Source organism: Pteropus medius, unplaced genomic scaffold (genome assembly GCF_902729225.1).
Source record: "Pteropus medius unplaced genomic scaffold, Ma_sr-lr_union100, whole genome shotgun sequence".
In the NCBI taxonomy this organism is placed as follows: domain Eukaryota; kingdom Metazoa; phylum Chordata; class Mammalia; order Chiroptera; family Pteropodidae; genus Pteropus; species Pteropus medius.
In genome coordinates, this window is record NW_024350924.1 from 1920360 (window position 1) to 1934843 (window position 14484).

The window sequence follows — 14484 nt, forward strand, 5'->3', positions numbered from 1 at the left end:
GGCCATAGCTTCCAGTTCTTTCTGCAGTTCGATGATGTCAGCCATCTCGTCCCCGTGGTGGCCCAGCTTCTGGAAGAGCTCTTCAAAAGGTCTGTCGGGACAGCATTCCTGGCCAGCCGTGGTGGGCAGCGGGAAAGCCCATAACCCGCGCTGCACGGTCATCGAGAGACAAGGCACCCGAGAAGTGGGGAGCCCCAGGAGGCGTGGCGGCCGCCCCCAGCGTAGCAACTGCCCCTGGAATGCGGGGTCGAAAACTTCAGGATTTGGAGCCAGCGTGTGACGAGGGTGTCGTCTGCCCCGCACCCCGGTCCAGCAACAACCCCGGCTCTGGATTTATTCCTGCCGGTTAGCTGCTTGGATCACTTTTTTTTTTTTTAGGTTGTTTGGCTAGCGATTCCCAGACAGCACAGTCTTAATTCGAACTGCAAACTGGCCGGGGGCAGTCCCACGGTTATTCAGGGGCAATTTTTTTCAGCTTTGTGCTCAGAACCAAAGTTGACGCGAATCCGCCGCGTGCGGCCGTCCTGGGCCAGTCCTCTCCTCCTCTGACGAGGCCAAAGCTTCAGCTCCCGTTCCGTCCACACCCTTGGCCAGAACGACCAAACAGCAGCAACCACTGTGCTAGGAAATAATTCATCCTAGTCTGATCTTCCAAAGGCTCTGCACCTATTTGTCCCACTTAGCACACACAGCTTACACGAGATGGAGCAGTAAAACAGAATGAACCAGGGTCCTGATGACCTTGGAACCTGCCTTCACGTCAGCTTCTGGAATACGTTTATGTGAAACAGAAATAAGCTCAGACCATAAGCCAACATTCTGGCCCTTGGCCCCACCTGCCCCTCGCCAGGGCCAGCACCCTCCCCCCCACCCCCCACGCACACACAGATCCTAATTCTAAACAAGCATCCTCAATTAATAACGCACAATTGATTTATATCCAGGTGTGGATGAAGCACCCATCACTGACATGCTTATTAAGAGAAATAATACACAGAGTCAACAGGTCAAAGCAGCATATCTCCAGGAAAAAGGAGAGCCCTGGATGAAGCTCTGAAGAAAACCCTTGGAGGTCATCATCCGGAGGAAGTTGCTTTGGCTCTGTTAAAACTCCAGCCCAGCTGGATGCGGATGGACTCTGCTGCCGTGAAGAGCCTTAGAACTGATGAAGACGCTCTGAATGAAATTTTGGCATCAAGAACTTACAGAGAAATCAGAGAAACTAACAGTTTATAGAGAAGAATCAAAGAGCAATCTGGCTAAAGACATCACCTCAGACACATCTGGAGATTATCAGAAGGCTTCGCTTTTTTTGTTAAGAACCACCAATTCTGAGGACGTTGGCGTAAGTGAGGACTTAGCTGATTCAGATGCCAGGGCATTATATGAAGCAGGAGAAAGGAGAAAAGAGACAGATGTGAATGTTTTCAATACCATCCTTACCACCAGAAGCTATCTTCATCTTCGCAGAGTGTTGTACATCAAGTACAACCAGCATGATATGAGCGAAGTTCTGGAACTGGACATGAAAGGTGACCTCGAGTTTGCAAAGCATTCCACAAACAAGCCGATGTTCTCTGCTGAGAAGCTTCATCCTAAGCTGGAACGCATCATAAGACCTTGATCAGAATTATAGTTTCCCGTTCTGAAATCGACATGAATAATATCAAGGAATGCTATCAGAAGTTGAATAGTACCTCTCTCTGCCAAGCCATCCTGGGTGAAACCAAAAGAGGTTATGAAAAAAATTTCAAAAAAAAAAAGAAAAAAGAAAAAAAAATCCTAGTGGCTCTCTGTGGAAAACCAAGAAACATTCCTTTGATGATCTCAAGCTTTTCGATCAGAAGATTTTTTAAGTCATATCTTTTCATTCTATACTATAGACTTAAATAGGAAAGTTTCTTCAGCAGGATTTGTAAAAACTATAGCCTATGAATCATTTTTATATCATAACTCTGTATAATAGAGATAAGTTTTTAAAAATATACATTTACTTCAACTATAAAACCCCATAAACAGATTGTTCTAGTAACATTACTTGAGAAAGATGTTTATGTAACAGAAAATAAAATGGTTTTTCAGGACCAAAAAAAAAAAAATGTGCAACTAATCAGAATAACAGGTAACCAGAAAAATGCCCAGTTAAATTACAATCAAAATGACTTTAAACAGAGGATTGAAACTCTTAAAATAAATTGAAATTAAAATAACTTTAGCATTTTATATGAAATCAGTATGTTAGAAATGTCCGTTTTACTAATTTTATATAATTCCATATAGTAATGATACTTTTGACACAAAGAACTTTATAAAATAATGATAAATGAATACTATAATTATGCAAATTTCCTCAACATTTGTTGATCCAACATTTACTGAGTATGTGTACTGTGCTAAGCAGTATCGGGACTACTAGAGACATGAAGGTAATTAAAGTCTCTGACTTCCAGTGAGGAGCTCACAGACTAATGATAGAGAGAGGATAAACAAATGATTTTTTATATATTTATTTTTAGTATGATTTTTTTTATCCATGAACAAATTTTGTAAATTTAGCAAATAAACAAATGGGTTTTTTTTTTTTAGTTTTTATTAAAGAAATCCACTTCGCAGTGGGCCGGAAAAGACTAAATGTAATTTGGCTCACTGACCAGTAGAGGGTGATAAAACATCAGAATGACAGCTTGCGAATGCCTTTATGAACCGTGTTGCAGGCATTTTTCTATAATTTGCCCAATTAATACTTTTCCCCAAACTCATGACATATTTATCTATGAATATACAAAGTATGTAGATCCATTCTGAATAAAATATGTTCATGATTTGGAAAAATATAGTGAAAAAATAATTTTCACTACTGTTTTATTTTTCATTTTACTTTACATTTTTTCCCTATGTCCTACAGTATCATGAAAGCTCATCAACCAAATAAATACATTGCATTGTTTTTTTCTCACAAGTTTTGCAAATATAGTTTATCTCTGTTACCAGTATCTTTCCAAGAGTAGCCAAGTTAATGAAACACAATGTAATGGGTGCACCAATCTAGCTATAGTTGTTGACAGAAAATAAATAATAAAATCTTTATATTATCTGTGAATAGTATCATTTTGAAGCATGAAATTTTGCTTATTTTCATTTATGAGATTTTCTTTGGCTATAATTCATACATGCAATAATTTTCAAAATGCAGCTATAGAAAAGCATTTTATATCAAACCACAGTGTGTTTTCTACAAGGAAGAAAAAAAGAAAGAAAGAAAGAAAGAGAGAGAGAGAGAGAGAGAGAGAAGGAAGGAAGGAAGGAAGGAAGGAAGGAAGGAAGGAAGAAAGGAAGAGAGAGAGAGAGAGAGAGAGAAAGAAAGAAAAGAAAGAAAGAAAAAGGGAGGTTTTTTTACCAGAATGTATTTTGTTTAAAATTATTGTGAAAGTGCCTCCTGTTCAGATTAGTGTGGGTATTAATTGGCAGCTATTTATGGAGAACCCACTAGATGCTCAATTTATGTGCCATAACAAATTAACAAATTACAGAAAACATGGCTGAGAACAACAGAAATTTACTCTCACAATTCAAAAGACCGAAAGTCCGAAATCAAGGTGTAAACAAAGTTGGCTTCTTCTGGAAGCTCTGACGAAGAATCTTTTCCTTGCCTCTCTCCTAGTTTCTGATGGTCGCCAGCAATCCTTGGCTTGTAGCTGCACCACACCAATATCTGCCTGTGTCTTCATATGGCCTTATAAGGACACCAGTCACTGGATTTAGGTCCCACCCAGTAAGATGTCATTTTAACTAATCACATCTACAATGACCCTATTTCCAATAAGACCATACTCTGAGGTTCTAAATAGATATGAATTTTGGTGGAACACTATTCAACCCAGTATAAGTAGTAATGCTATTTAATATGTCTTCAAAGAAATCTTAAAAGAGAAAAAATAATATGGTTTTCTATTATAGAAATAATATGGAAACTGAATTACTATTTTCAGAATAGACATATCCCAAAATACAATCAACTGAGTCTTTTTATTTTACTTTCCTTAATATTTTTACTTTATTTTATTTTACTTTTTATCTATTTTCATATTCATGTGTTTACACCTTGCCTTGCTCTATAAGAGTTTTGAGGTGTCTTACAATAAAAAGCATTTAGATAGTAATGTGCACAACATAAAATGTATGTAGCTCACTGTCAATAAACAGTATATGCTTTTTATTGAGACCCAGTAGAATTAGAGATTTACTAATAGATATATTAAAACCCTCTCTACAAGTGGAATCCAAAAATTTCCATCATGTAAAATTCATGATCACATTATTGAAATGTCAAAAAAAAAATCCCTTTTCAATTAGTCTCCCAGTAACGATGTGTTTTGTTCTCATTTATGAGATGTGTAAGAAATAGATCAGTTATTGCAAATGTGCACCATACCGAGAAAGCCCTCAAATAATCACAAAGTAGTCATTTTCTAATCCTTCATCCTAAGGAAGATACTACTTTTAACTGGTCCCTAATTGAGAACTGCAGCCAGGTGGAGGACGGGAGCCAATTACCAACTGAGTTCTATCTTAATTCGCATTATCTCAGAAACATCACAGTTTTAAGATAGAATGAGAAATCAAGACCAGAGACTGCTAAGACACAGATGATAAAGGGAAATACGGTCAGTTGCACAGTTCTCAATATCAGATAAAAGGAAACACATCACCTTCTCAGGAGAACCCACGATTTTGGTAGCAATGAGTTGTTTCAAAAATGTCTCACTGAATGGCGAAGGGAGAAGATTGTCTTTTAAAAATCTCTAAAGTAATTGCAATAAGAGGAAAGATTGCTCCTTGCCAATCATTTTGTTAAACTGAAGGCCATAATGCTAAAACAACTCGGCCAAGGCGGTTATGGAAGGGCTAAGGTAACACAACCCCAGTGACTGTTCCAGCTTATTCCAAGGATAGAAATTAAATTAACTGGAAGAGTAACTGAAACAAATATTCTTTAATCACTCCTCCCAAAATATCCCCCTCGCACCTGGCCTTTTGTATGTACAGGTGGTAGACTCTCCAGGCTTGTGCTCACTGATGAGAAAACAGGTAATATTCTGAGCTGCTAGATCTATACATGCTTTAAAAACAAATGAGCAGACAGTAAAGTTACATTTTTTAAGAAAATTAAAGAATCTAAGTGGAACACTGGACACATACTCAAATGGTTCCTGCAAGGAAACTCAGGATTTTCCTCAAGAAACAGTTCTGGGGGCTTCAAGTTCAATAGAGCAAACTCAGCAAAAAGCGTTGTCTTTTCTACTCCTCCACCTTCGGAAGCCTAATGACAACACAGAAACAAACCCAGAACAGTACAGAGAACGGAAGGAGAGTTGCCAGTGGATGAGGGATCAAAATAAGATGTGAAATATGGAGAGACTTGAAAGCTGTGTTTGGATGAGAAAGAATGGGCAGTCCAACAGATGCAGGAAGGGATTTCAGTGTAGAAGAGGGTCAGTCTCCATGGTAGAGACCACAGACGCTTCAGACAGACTTGGCGGGTGCCTCAGAGAGCAGGAGGCAGCACGGAGGCTGAACAGAGGGATTAACTGAGAGCGTATCTAGTACATGACTGCACCAAACACCTGCCTACACTCCCTGCCCTCTTCTTCCATTTCTAAATACATGGAATACCAATGAGCATTTGATTCCTGGCCAAAAAATGTTTTCTTGTCTTGAAAAACTGAATAAACTGACTGAGGAGAGTTAGGAATGCTAAGGCTGGATGAGAGTGCCCCTAAGTAAAGCTCTCTCCATTTTTGCATTGGAGTGCCAAATCTTCTCCCACAAAAAAAAAAACTATAAGGCTCCAGCATTCTTACCCTAAAATGAAGGCAACCCATGGATAAGGCTATTTATAGAAGCAGTTGCTGGCTGTCTACCAAAAGTTTGTGCTCCTCGTTCCTTAGTGTGATGCGTCTTCTGGGAGGTGGCTGTCCAGCCAGGGACTGAATTTTCCAGCCTCTCTTGCAGCCAGGTGTAGTCATCTAACTAGTGAAATGTGAGTAGAAGTGATGTGTATCACTTCTGGGCCAGGGCTTTTGGGAAAGTTTTGTTGTTTAACCTTCTGGCAGCCAGAAGCAGAAGGCACCAAGGCCCAGGGAGATGCTACCAGCACCAGTGAAGGAGCCTTGTCTTCTGCATCACCACATGGCAGAAAGCCACCTGCCAATCAAAGCATTTGAATTGAACTATTATACAGATGAGAAACAAACATCCACTGTATAAAGCCACTGCAATTTAGAGGTTTACTTGGATAACTAGCATTCTCTCCCATATACACAGAACTATCCCACAGGAAGACAGACCAATAAATACGACAGAAAGAAACTCCTAAAAGCTAACTAGAACATCCCATTTATAAACTTGACAAGTAACTAAAGATCACAAGACCATAAGAAAGAAGACAAGCAACATAAAACGGAAAGACTGAGATAAATAGTACTGATCTTAGAGAAAAAACAGAGATTATCCATGGAATAGAAAAAGAAGCTTTAAAATTTTATATAAGCATTAGCAGAGAGATTTGGAAAGATACTGCCACTGCAAAGTTGGAACTGGATGTTCCTATCTCTTGCCCTGACGTCCCCACAGACCAAAGTAAAAATCCAAGAGAAGAAAGAGTTCTTGGAAGTTAAACACATGATTGCTGAAATTTTAAAAAACAGTAGAAGGGTTGAAAAACAAAGCCTAGGACCTCTCCTAGAACATAAAGCAAAAGATAAAATGAGAGAAAACTTTAGAGAAAAGATGAAACAAAATCCAGAAGATCCAATATCCAGAAAATTAAAGTTCCAAAAAGAAAATTGGGGAAGAATAAAATAGCTTTTCTAAATTATGTATGTACATATGCACATATATGTAATTTATATATATCTACATGTATAGTATAATATTATTTTGCTTTGTTTTATTTTATTTTATTTACTTATTTTTTGTTTGTTTGTTTTTGCCTAGGAGCAATGAATGATTAATTCTCACACAGTAAATGTAGGGAGGGCTTTCCGTCACTAAATGAATTTATCAAAATGTTTACTGAGTAATGTAAAGATGATACACACTAATATTCTCAGAAAAATTGCAGTTAAACTGAGTAGCTTGGATTTGAATCAAATATGGCAGAAAAAGATAAAATGGAAAATATATATAAATTCCATTAATTCTAAAATATAGCATATTGGAAACCCTATAGCATTTTTTAAAAGGACTTGATGGATTTTATTTAAATAAGACATAGTGAAGAGGAAATGTTTTAAAGGATGTCATCAATTTTTTATTTAACTAAGCACTACCCTTCATTTTGAAGGAAATGATACAATTTCAAATCAGAACTTCCTTCTCAAGAAGTGATATGAAGACATAACACCAATTTAACATACAATCTTCAATAAAAACAAAGTTTATGCAATCTACTGAGAAATAAAATGGTTGTAGAATTTATTATAATAATCAATGTAATTCCCCATGGTCACGAGTATTATAGCTAAGAACAAATCGACATAATGAAAAGTTGAATAAACCAGTCAAGTTTATAGTTATCTTGATTTTTTCATTCACAAGTGATATGTAACTTTCCAAACAAATTCATTCAATAACCATTATCATACTTATTCTAATTTATAAAAATTAGAATTCTGATTTTATTCTTATTTAAAATTATAAAAAAATGAGTAGACAATCACATAATATCAAGGGTCTTCAATACAGCGAATTTCATTTTGTTAAGGAAAACAAAGTAAAAAACAATTAGTCCTTAAATTTTCTTAGCTCTCCATAGCATATGTTGTATAAAATTAAAGTTTGGCATATATATATGTGAATATATAAATATATGTATATATATATGTATATATATGTATTCATACATATAAATACATATATTTATACATGTATACAAATATATATACTTATCATCTCTTCTAGAATTAAATAAAGACATAAGTATTCCTTGTAAAGGGGATATATGAGTGCCAAGAAAACAGAATGAAAGATCATCTATACATAACATCATAAAATTTCAGAACACCAAATATTAAGAGATTTTTTTTTTAATTAGTTACATTTTTTATTATGGTACAAACACATGACACAAGATCTACCTTCTTGGCAAATTCTTAAATGTACAGCAGTATAGTTAACTATAGGCACAATGTTGTAGAACAGACCTCTAGAATTTATTCACCTTGCATAACAAACTACCAGGATGAGGCCCCAACCCTGGCGGATGGCATAACCTTAGACACCAGAGTCTCAGGGAACAACCTACTCCTTCGCATTCTCACAGAGCCCTGAAGGACGCAGCCTCTCCTTCTGGAATGCGGTCAAGGAGACTTGGGAGGAAAGTTCTGAGGACGAGAGGATATGCATCTGCACAGGGCTCTACACAACTGAAGGGCTGAGACTGAAAATGGCCTTCAGCCACTTATTCATGGGTCAGACCTAACATCTGATAGCAACGTTCTCCCAATCCCCAGCAAGCTTGGAGGGAGTCATAAAGACAGCTTTTGGCAAGATCTCTGGCACAAGAAAAATTCTGTTTCTCAACACTGATTGTGTCACTAGAGGGTCAGGAAGAGTTAATACCAGTGAACGAAAGGTTCCTTTATCTCTACAGTATATCTCTAGAATGGTAATCTTATTGTTACCCTGATTACAAACATCAGCTTACTACAGCAAAGGTAAGGTGACAAGCCATTCAGGGCATTTAAACCATTACGAAATAAAATTTTATCTGTGCATTTGTGTATGTGCTTTCAAAAAAAAGATCTGAAGACTATATTTCAGGCTCCACTGGGCAAATTTATTATGTAGCTTATTAAACACAGGACAATTAAATTTTCAGTGACATCTATTAAAGATGACAATGTTAATTTTAGAATTATTACTATTATATTGTTTTTCTGACAACATTTATCATACAAGGATTGATTGCCCATTGAGGTCATTCTTGGTTCTTGAAAGAACAACCATATTATCACATAATTACCTAACCCTGCTCCCCATTTTCTAAAATAGTAGGGCAAAGGGTCAGAAGGCGACTTTGTTTTAGAGCACTTGAAATTTCAGAGAAACCATCACTGCGATGTCCAAATCTTTCAATGCTATTAAAATGCAGACTTTTGTAAACATACAGTTCCTGTCCTCGTTGATCTCATCAATCTCAACTCCATCCACATGTCCAAGCTGGAAACCCTGGAGCAATTCTTGCCCTCTCCCTCTGCTTCACTCTCTGTATCCAATCACCCCCTACAGTCCTGTTGACCATAGCTCTAAAATACATCGTGAACCTTACTAGGCATCAGGCATTCCTCTGAACTTTACATATATTAACTTACCTATTCTTCTTAACAACCCTATTAGGCATTCTAGTACACTACCACTTTAAGATGAGGAAACTGATGCCTAGAGAAGTTAAATGACTTGCCCAAAGTCACGCAACTGGAAGAGAAGCCAACAATCACCTCCGAACTCACCTTCTTCATTCACACCTGTCATCCCCTGATCTGATGTCCACCCAGTAGCCAGTGCAATTGTTGAAAACAAGCAACTTCTACCCAGAACCAGAGACTCTGTTAAGGTGAAAGCAGAAAACAACACTTCTTTTCTTCCCAAAAGCCTGATCAAACTAGCTCTGCAGGACAGATTCTTCCCTAGTGCCTAGGGCAAGTCCCTTGACTTTTACGGTACTTTCGGTTAAAAAAAAAATCCTTCTTTTTAATCACAAAGTAGTTTCATTTTAAGAATAAAAATGTCCAGTCCAATGTGTTGGTCAAAATTGAACTTTGTTGCAGTTAATGCTTCCTCCCATCACCCATCCGAACTGCTTGGGCTGGAGGCCTTTGTGGTGGGGGGGTCAGCTCCTCGCTCCCCACCCCTCTCCTCTTCATTCTCTCAGCTGGCCTTTGGCCAGTCAGGGGTGGAGCGGCCAGACAAGGAAGAGAGATAAGGGACAAGAACGTTCTTGTTTGACAAATATAGATGTAACCTAGCATTTGGTATACTTTGGCCATAGCAGACGTTTAAAAATTGACTCTTCTCTCAGAGTTGTTTTTATGAGCACCTTAGATATTTCCCCGTGGATTCCTCTGACTATAGCTTCCTCGAAGTTGGCAAAGCCTCTGTCTCAGCTGGACACTTACACACCCACCCAGCCTCACCTTCAGCCTCTGAATCTAATGGCACATCTCCAGCCTCTTTCTGCTTAAGTTTCCTGGTTTAAGCAGAAGGTCTCTTGGACATGATGTCTTTTTAAATGATCTCAGGCATATAGTCCTAGCAAAGGTTTTATACTTATAAGATGTCCATGAAGGGATCGCAGTTACTTTCCAAATGCAATTCCTTATTCCGTTGCTAGTAAACTATTTTCCAAGTATTTCTGTGTTCCACAGAATCCAGAAGATGCAAGTCAAACCCTCCTTAAAGCCTCCCTCACTGGCCCTGAGGTGGAGTAACATCTGTCCCACCAATGTCCCATGGGGGTAAGGAAGACACACAACACATTGAAGATTCTTTGCATGGGAATCTTTCAAATCGCAACGAGGTCCTCAACCCCTTCAATTTTAGTACTTTTATAGCCTTAAGATAGGCAAGAGAGTAAGGATCCACAGAACGGGTTTTTAGCACCGTCTTTGTAACTCTGTCACGGATGGTCTGACTCCAACACTTGTCAACTGAGCATAAATAAATCAGAAGACTTTGATAAAATTAAAAATACAAAGTTTTATTCAAGGGTCTTAGAATTTGCAAATCCTAAGAAACACAACAAGGCGATATCCAGAGTGTTCTGAAGAAGAAGGCAACGCTGAGAGTTCTTGCGGTGGAAAGTGCCTTCTTGAGAAGGTCAGTTCTGCAGTCTGAGCCTCTGGGTTGGTCTGAGATGGTAATCTTCCAGATGTCCAGTGGTCTGGATAATAGATGTCACATTGTCCAGACACGTGAACTTCGTTTCCTAAGTTCAGAGGGTTTTGTAGAGAGTTATCTATAGGACTTACGTATCTCCAGGCATTGACACACAACTGAAAAGTTCAAAAGTTTAAGTTCCCAGGCTAGTTAAAGTACGACTAGAATTGTTTCTTCATGCCTCGGCCTACTCGATTTTAGTAATTTAGCAGTTTGACTGAAGTGCCTCCTTTTCATCTCTTCCCTCTTTCCTCACGCTTCACTTTGAAATGGGGGGGAGGAGCGGTAATTGGGACCTCGTCTGAAAGTGAGTCACAAAGATTCCCATTTTAACATCCTGTTAGAAATGCTAAAATATTGGGTCTTTCCATTGCTATTAGGATTGACTGCTAATTCATTACTATGTTCTGGGGAGCACCGTGTGATGTGGCACTTGCCTATCTCTCGAGTCTTGTCTCATGCCACCCTTTCCGGGGCTCGGCCACACTGGTCTTGCAGGTCCTTAGATGCTCTAAGCTGTTACCTACTTCAGAACCTTCATACATGCCTAGAATGTTCTTTCTCCAACCACTCTTTGTCTTCTCATTTCTCAGGTGTCAGCTTAAATGACTTCACGACAAAGGACTTTTCTTAAATAGCTCCCCACACCCACTCCATTATTCTCACTCATATATATGCTATTTTACTTTACAGCACTTATCACAAGTTACATAATTGTGTGTTTACTAGCTTGTGGCCATATGGCCAGAGACTGCATAACTCTTTACCAAAGCGTCTCTATTTTCCTCTGGGCATACACTTGGACTATGTTTCCCAGCCTTCCTTGCAGTTAGGAGCAGCCATGTGACTAAGTTGTAGAAAATGGAATGTAGGCATAAAAAAGACAACTTCCAGGCGTAAAGCCTTCCAAATTTAACTCCATTACAGTTGTGAACCTCATTTAGGAAACCGTGATGTAAAGGGGTTCTGCCACTTACCAATTGTGTAACCTTGAGAGAGTTGCTCAATCTCCTTGTGCCTCAGTTTCTTCATCTGTAAAAGAGAAGAATAATACCTACCTCATTGAATAGTGAGGTTTAAATAAACAAAAACAAGAAAGTGGTTAGACTAGAAAAATGCTTAGTACAAACACGTGCTCAATAAATGCTGATCATATTACTGTTATTATAAAGTAACAATAATAATATCAGCAAATATATGGACTAAGAGAAATACAGATTTGCAAAGTTTAAACTGATAATGTAGAGGAAATAGACATTGTCCACATTATAAAAGAACTTTTAAAATCATAACCAATAAACATGTATTAGGATTAACAAAGCTTGGCTACATGACAGATAAGAAGTAGAAGAGAAATTCAGAATCAAAGTCTTAGATACACCTGCCAATTGCAGATCAGTGAGAAATGAAAGTAAAGGAATTCCGAAAATATAACATAGCCATTCAGATTGACAAACAACAACAACAAAAAATCAGTTTATATACAACTTTTCAGAAACACGTCCACGGTATAAGTCAAAGCACATCTGTATTCTGCAATACAAATGCCACTCTAATCAGCAAAGACAGATGGGAGCCCTTTCCTCCTGCCTTTGCCCCATCTATGCCACATAACCACTACATCCCTCTTCTACTAACAACTTCTGTATGGGAGGCAGTAACGTCGCTCTCGTTCTATCTGCCCAGGCTCATCATATTAGTGCAAGACCAATACATTTGCTACTCCAAAAAATGTTACTACAGATGAAGGTGCTTGATTAGCTAAGCTATGTGTTAAGAAATCAAGTCTGCACTAAAAATAAAGCTAAAAATTGAAGCAAATCACTGGATAACGTTGATAAAAACTTGCTTTTAAATCAGTTGTTTGTGCATTTACTTCAGTTTCCTTTCCTACACGTCATTGGAAATTTTTTTTCTTTTACTCTTTACCATCCGCGTTATTATTCTGGTTTTTTGCTTATTAGTCATCAGGGTGAGGTTTTGCTACAATATCCTTGGCCAAAGTGACTTGCCATGCATGTAGCAGTCTTCTTGTTCCCACGAAGGAAGCTCCCATCTTTTCTTAGCTAGTATTTTGAAGTGTGCCAAAGAAAAGAAATGGCACTGGGTGTCTCAACATACTTTAAGTCTTGGCCCTCTCTTCCCTCAATGAATGAATGAATGAATGAATTCTTAAGATTTAAAGGAGAAGTTAAAATGAGTAGAGTTAAATATGGCATTCGAAGTATCAGCCTAATTGGCCTACTGCATATTCCAACAGTAATTCTTTTCAGATTGAAAATCAAAACCACAGATATGGAGGAAGGTACTGCTTGGAACTTTCTGTGTTATAGATTCATTTTTTATAACAAATCTTCTTTATCTGCCTATTTAGAAACTACTCTAGTAAAAACAATTGTTAAACTCTTAAAATTTTTTTAATCTTAACCAATTCTTTGGAAACATGAATATTCATTCCTTCTTAGAAAGATTATACAAATGAAACTTACTCTTTCCAACTAGGAAATTACATTCTATTGCATTAGTGATTTGATTGCTATCATAATAGCAACAGAATGACAGTAATTGTCTATGGGCTATTAATTTGAAGTATATTAAACACATCAGAATCTAGAAAGCCTCTGAGTGTAAGTATTCAAAGAACATGTAAGCTAAAAGCTTAAATCAAGTCCATCTATGGATGGGCTTTTTTGTTGTTGTTAAAGATAAAAATCTTTTGTGCTAATTTAAGATTCTCCTTGGTTTAAGATTTTGAATGCAGTAAAAAAATCTATATACCTCAGACACTTTACTAATCAAGAAGGTCAGGTTAAGGTTATAAGAGGCATTTCTCCCACTCACCGGTCTAAGCAAATAAATATACTTAGTAAAGGAACAACATTGAATACAAGTAACCTGGACACTCATTATTATCACAGTTAAAGTGAATTGAATATACACATTTCCAGAATACATTGTAAACATATTTTTTTCTTATAAGATCACATCAGTCCTAATCTGTTTCTCTTCCTGCATCCCCTAAATTTGCTTTAAGTACCATCATCCTCTCTGTCTACAGATTTATAATGTCGAAGTCACTTTTTACTTCTTACCCTTATTCCATCACCAAATGCAATAGCTTGCCAGAGCCGACTGATTCTAGTTTTACAGTAACCTCTCATGAGTCCTCTCCTCTCTAATGCCCCTGCTAGTATCCTAATTCAGAGCCACATAACCTATTGTCTGCACAGCTTTACTAACTAGCCTTCTAACTGGCCTCTGCATTAGCTGCTTCTTTAGCCCAATGTATCCTAAATATTCCTATCAGATTAATGTCAGCTCTGATTTGTCACTCTTTGTTCAAACGCCTCACAATCTGCAAAATAAAATCTTGACCGTCCAACGTAGCATTTAAAACCAGGTTCTGGCTACAATCTGTTTCTAACCTGGTTTTCCTCTACAACTTTTCATAACTATTTTTTCCTTTGTTTTAACTCAGATTCTTCTCCTCCCTGACTTTATGCTTTCCTGCTTCTCAGCCTTGGCTGAAGTCGGAAATGGCCTTTC

At 37.7% G+C, this 14484-nt stretch overlaps 1 pseudogene; it reads left to right on the top strand.

Moving 5' to 3' along the window:
• Window positions 1–239: 239 nt before the first annotated feature.
• Window positions 240–9985, top strand: LOC120584935 (annexin A1-like; annotated as a pseudogene).
• The last annotated feature ends 4499 nt before the right edge of the window (window positions 9986–14484 follow it).